The following is a 6000-nucleotide window of genomic DNA, read 5'->3' as shown; positions in this document are numbered from 1 at the left end:
CTCCCCACAAAAATTTTGAAAGTCAATAATAGTGAAATTGTAACCTCCTAGCAAGAATATGAAAGTCAATGTTAAGTGAAATGTTGTCTTCCCACAAAACTGAATAATAAAAATGAGCCAAGCGTAACCTCCTTGCAAAATTAAAGAATAATAATGGCCCAAATGTAAAGTCCCCACAAAATTAACGTTAAGATGATTGCTCATTAAACCCACAATAATATTAATTAAATAATGAACCATGAACTGAATGTAACATCTCAACACAAATAATTAAACCTGATAAATCATATAAGGGCAGCAACGCTGATCTACGGCCCTGTGAAATAATTAAACCTGAATAGAAAAACCAAAATTCTTACCTCGGTAAAAAAAAATGCATCCATATCTGCTCTTATTTTTCGGCGCAGCTCCGTGCAATGCTTACCTGTATTTAATTTTGATTCTTGGAGGGAATGCATAAGAAATATTCTTTAAATTGAAATGAATGCTTTTTCTTCAAAAGAGTGGAAAAATTCTTTAAATTGAAATGATTACTTTTCTTTAAAAGATTTACTTTATAAAAAAATTATTATGGGGGCATTTTTTGGAACAAATTAATTACAATTAACATACGTTATTAGCTGAGCGCAATGCTGCTTCATTACCTTCTACAATAATATACATATCGTCCACCACATTCCTGACCAGACTTGTGGGCAGAGCACACCGCGGACGCATTCCGACTCGCCACACACAACTGCATCCGACTTCTACTACTCTCCAACAAACTACTCTCTCTGCCCACTCGCCACACACTACTGCCGACTGACTTCTACTGCAGACAGAGTGCAACTCGCAACTGAACACTCGCGCGGTCAAGCGCAGACTAGCAACGATAAATAACTCTCTGGTCAGAGATTCTGTCATGTCTTGCCATCGCTGGTAATGAATACATACTTGTTTCAAAGTAGGGTAACTTACAAAACTCTGTATCTCGGAAACGGATAAATATATGAAGAAAATATTCAAGTTCGATCGAAATCGTGATCGTAGAAATACATCGCAACAATTACGACCATTATCTGGGCTTAGCCGTCATTGAATCTGCAGCTTGGTTTGGAACCTAAAAACCGTGTTTTCTGGGTGCTTCCGATATCGGATGAAGATTTTTGAAAACAGGAAGATTTCTCTTCTAGGTAAATGCCTCGAAAATAACCATTAAAATTTGAGCAGTTTTACGCGCAGGAGTAGGGTACCGTTGAACCTCTATCAATGGGAAACGGATAAAGATATCAATAGAATTTTCGAGTTTGTTAGAGACCGGGATGTTAGGAGTATATCGTTAACATTGCAGCCATTTACTGTGCACAGCCGCCTTGGAATCCGCGGCTAGGTTTTGCTACGAAAATATCGTAAAAAACTTTTTTGGGGGGTTTACTGCAGACCCGCTCGTGAACTAATGGTGCTTCCATAAGCCCCTTAATGTTTGCCGTAGACCGCATCAGATACAAAGAGAACCAAACGACCTGCTCCATTTGCCTAAGCAGGAGGAATTATGTAATGTTCATACTTTGAGCCCATATTGTAGGATAGTGACACTAAGGGGATCCATCTATTGTGTATACAAATAGACCCTAGACCAAGGGTTATCCAAAACTCTTGACCCCATCTTCCTACCATCAACAGAATCCCGAAAAAATCCCGTTTTTATGAGTGGCATTTTAGAATATAATAGTCAGCGCATGCTGTCGCAGGCGTTCCGATGAACGGTATACGCGGCAGCATCTGCATAACACCCAGAATTTTACTACGATGTCACTTGGTGCACTGTGCTGCAATTGCTGCTTTCGAGTGTCCACGAATCTAGCCCTGATAAAACGTTCAGGTGCCACCCTAATCCAGTACAAGAGGACATCAATAAAATAAAATATAGATGCAATAAATTGTCAATAATTCGTGTAGAGGTGCACTAGATCTCAGTCTAACCTCTCAGAAGATAACACGTTGTTTGAAACACTATATGAGCAATTCCGAAAACCATCAGCACTCGCGTATCTGATCGAATTGGTAAATAGGCTTTCCAACACTATAACATTATAACGACCCCACAGGTCTTTTTGAGTTAAGCTCATAAACAATTATAGAAATCATCAAGACACTGCAAATGAGTGTACCATACAGATTACTATTAATGAAAAGTACACTTGACAGTCGTACTCTACCGTGTAATATTGTCACCTCTTAAGTCGTTACTCAGATAATGACAACGTTGGACTTGGCAAAAAATTACTTAATTTTATTAATCTACAGTCGTTAACTGCAGCACTTACGCGTTCCAAAATGTGTAAAAACGTTCTGCATTTCATTATTTTTATAAAGCAGTTGGCGCCTCAGGCCAGAGATGTATTTGTTACTATGGAAATAGACAGCAGTTACTTACATCTCTGATCACCGATACCTCTGCTAATAAAGTATATACTTAAACTTTCTTTGTGTATTGGTTTATAATTGTCAACTAAAATATTTTTAACTGTAACTCTAATGTTACCTCTCAAGAAATTACGTAGATAGTAAACGTCGCGTCGTTAAACTTTAATAAAATACTTCTCTGATTTCTTTTTAAAGATACGTCGTTCATTTATTTATATTATATCGCTGACTTGAGCGTGCTTGGTCAATTTGTAAGTCAGACAACTAAACTCTCGACCTTTATTTTTTTCCCTTTCCAAAGTTCAAAATTGGAACATTCTCTTTCACTTTGTTTAGAATAATGGGTAAAATGAGAATAGGAGGACTTGATTTTAATCTTAACGAATCAGAATTTATTTTAGCTCTTTAAAATGAATCAGATCTTCGCGTACACAAAAGCTGATGTGAGTGAGTGACCATAAATCTAATCACCACAATGAACGAGATAGGAAAAAAAATACGAAAATAAAAAAAAGGACTACGTTTCATTGAGACAACATTTGTCGCTGATTCTGGTTTACACAACAGGCAAGCACTGGAAGTTCGTGTTATTTGATGAGGCACTGTCATTTATTATCGGGTCGAGTACTAGTACGTTAGTTTCGATAGACGTTTATGGCAGCAACGCATGAGGACCTGAAAACCTTCACTGTTTGTGTCTCCTCACAGCCGCTATGCAACACCACCCACCCATTGCCAAAGTAACTTAACAAAATGACTGCAACGAGGCTGCCTACGGGCACAGTAAAGTCTCACGCCTGAATCCATGTGTCCAATGACGGACACAAGCTCATCTCCGTTTACTACAATATATTTTTGGTTAGCGTGTCTGTAGTACAGTAACATTTACATGCGGCTTGTTGATGCAGCATATACTGCAGATGAACGTGGCCTGTAAGTACAGTCTTGGGTCGGAGAGGTATTATTACTTTAATCTTGGTAGGAGTCGTAGCTGCTTATAGCTCAATTTGCTATAGATGTCGTGCAGTCCATTACCATCACCACAATCAACACGTTCGTCGCCACCAGATGTATACGCACAGGTCACAAAACTGTCGTAAATGACGAACCGGAAGTTTGTGGTTGTGGAATGCCCACCGACAGTGTCGAAGATGTTTCCCGCGGGTACAGATTAGGCGAATCTGGTGGCCAAGACGTGAAAGTGAGTTCGCTATCACGCCCCTCAAACAAATACTGCACGATTCAAGTCTTGTGAACACGAACAATTATCCTGTTAGAAGATGCCATCCGCGTCGAGGAAGACATTAAGCATTAAGGGACGAATGTGGCACGAGGTATTTTTTGCAGTGCCCAGTCGTCACGGTGCCTTCGCATAGCGCCACAGGTCCCATGGAAGCCCAGGAGAATGCCCCCACAGCGTATCACTATTCTCAACAGCCAAAGACAGTGCCACGATGAATGGTTCGAGTAATCGTTCACGTGTATGACGGCGTATCCAGACACGACCATCAGCCAGGTATGACGAGAAACGTTATCATCTGACCGCGCGACGCTTTAGTATTTGTATCCAGAGCAATCTCGTAGATACCACACCCACTGAAACCGTAAGTGACCCTGTCATTAGGTCAACACGAGAATACATAGAGATCATCTCCTGTGGAGAACCATGTTTAACAACTTGCGCTGCGCAGTGGGTTCCGAAACACTTGCTCTTGCAGCAGCGTTGAACCTTACCGTAGATCGCTTGCATTCTGCGATGAGGCATGGAACTCCAGTACCTGGGCGCCCACTCCTGGTTTCACCGTTGTCCAACCAGTTTCCGTACATTCTCTCGGCATTATCAAGCGAACAGCTTACCAGCTTCGCCCTTTCCATGTTGCTTGCTCCCAGGGGCCATGTTATAACAATCTTCCCCTTGCCAAAGTGTCTGTTGCTTCAGGCATGGCAATCCAAAAAAAAAAAAAAAGCTCTCTCCTATTCAGGTAGCAAAATGTGCGAGCGTAAAGCCCTCGGCACACGGACCGTGCTGTCGAACGTTAACGTTGTGCGTGCCAAGTTCAACGTGCTGCTGAACGCTCAGGAACGATGTGACTTGTGCATACGGTACGTGGGCCCCAACGTGGTATACGCGATCGCAACGCACTCCAGCGGCAGTTGAGGGATGTTTCTAGTTCGTAAATCACACTGTTTACTCAACGGGCGTGCGTAAAATTCCCACGTTAGCTCTATTAAAACGCACATTTACTCCATCGTCCACGAAAAGGAAAGTACCATGTCCAGTCAATAAGGACACAGGCTTATAAAAGTTCCATTACAAACAGCGAGGTACAAATTTGAAATACTTCTCCGCATAAGATAAACATTATTCCACCATTCCCACAGTTTAGTAAAACCCCAGGGTCAGTCTTACTTGATCACTGTTCCTACCCAGTAGCAGAATCTTTGCAACAAGTGAATTACGAAACGTAAAAGGAGCAAAATATCTTTATACAGGTAGCGCAAGCTGTCCTGTAGATTAAGCCAATCGGATAAAGTCACCCTCAAAAAAAGGTGAACGTATATTTACATAACATCAAATACTATAGTATATACTTATATTGAACTAATAATAAAGTATCAGAAGCTAATAAAAACGCAAATGTTAGGATAAAAATTTGGAAGCCCTACGACGTGAACCACCGGCCCATCAAGCACTCATTACTGGACAAAGACGCTGCTCACTACGCTAAACCAACAATACCTCTACACAGAGTTATATTATCTTAGCCATCAGTAAAAACGTTAATCGTAGGTAATTATGTTACTAACTGAAATTTAATTATAACAAATTGTACCAAGAACAATGCGTTTTGGGTGGATCTTCAGTGTGTCGCTGCCTTCAAATAGCCTATTTTCATAATACGCAAGTTACAATAATTCTTTGGCTTCGAATATGATGTTTCTCATTAATTTATTGGATCGAATCACACAACTAACAACGGGTTTTCCAGTGATTCTCAATTTTCTGGTGCTCAGAAACGGCATATATACATATAGGCTTGAAATGAATGCCAATATGGCGCCTCACACCTCTGTACTGAAGGGAGACGGCTTGCGTGTGACGTAGGTGGCGTTGTTCCATCTCATTTGTCAACGCTCAGACGCACGCTCATAATATCTGACATGCCATATATTGCTCTGCGCGTTCGGAAAGACTCCCGAACGTGCTATTCCACGCTATGACGTCAGAAACTCGGCACGCTCAACGCCCAACGTTCGGATGCACGGTCCGTGTGCCGACGGCTTAAGGTGGTGGACTCCATGGCACCATATGGTCAGTCAGTCCTGCAAGCGTGCTCGGCTAGTCGAAGTTGTTTAAGGCGACCGTTTCCGATAACTGGGAAAATCGGTTTAGAGTCTCTGTCGGGTATAAACTTCCGTTTGTCACAAACAGCTAAATTTAATCTGTATTCTGAAAATGCGATTTAAAAAAAATGGTTCAAATGGCTTTGAGCACTATGGGACTTAACGTCTAAGGTCATCAGTCCCCTAGAACTTAGAACTAGTTAAACCTAACTAACCTAAGGACAACACACACATCCATGCCCGAGG

The sequence above is a fragment of the Schistocerca nitens genome, chromosome 2, assembly GCF_023898315.1.
Source record: "Schistocerca nitens isolate TAMUIC-IGC-003100 chromosome 2, iqSchNite1.1, whole genome shotgun sequence".
NCBI lineage: Eukaryota > Metazoa > Arthropoda > Insecta > Orthoptera > Acrididae > Schistocerca > Schistocerca nitens.
This window is presented reverse-complemented; position numbering follows the sequence as displayed.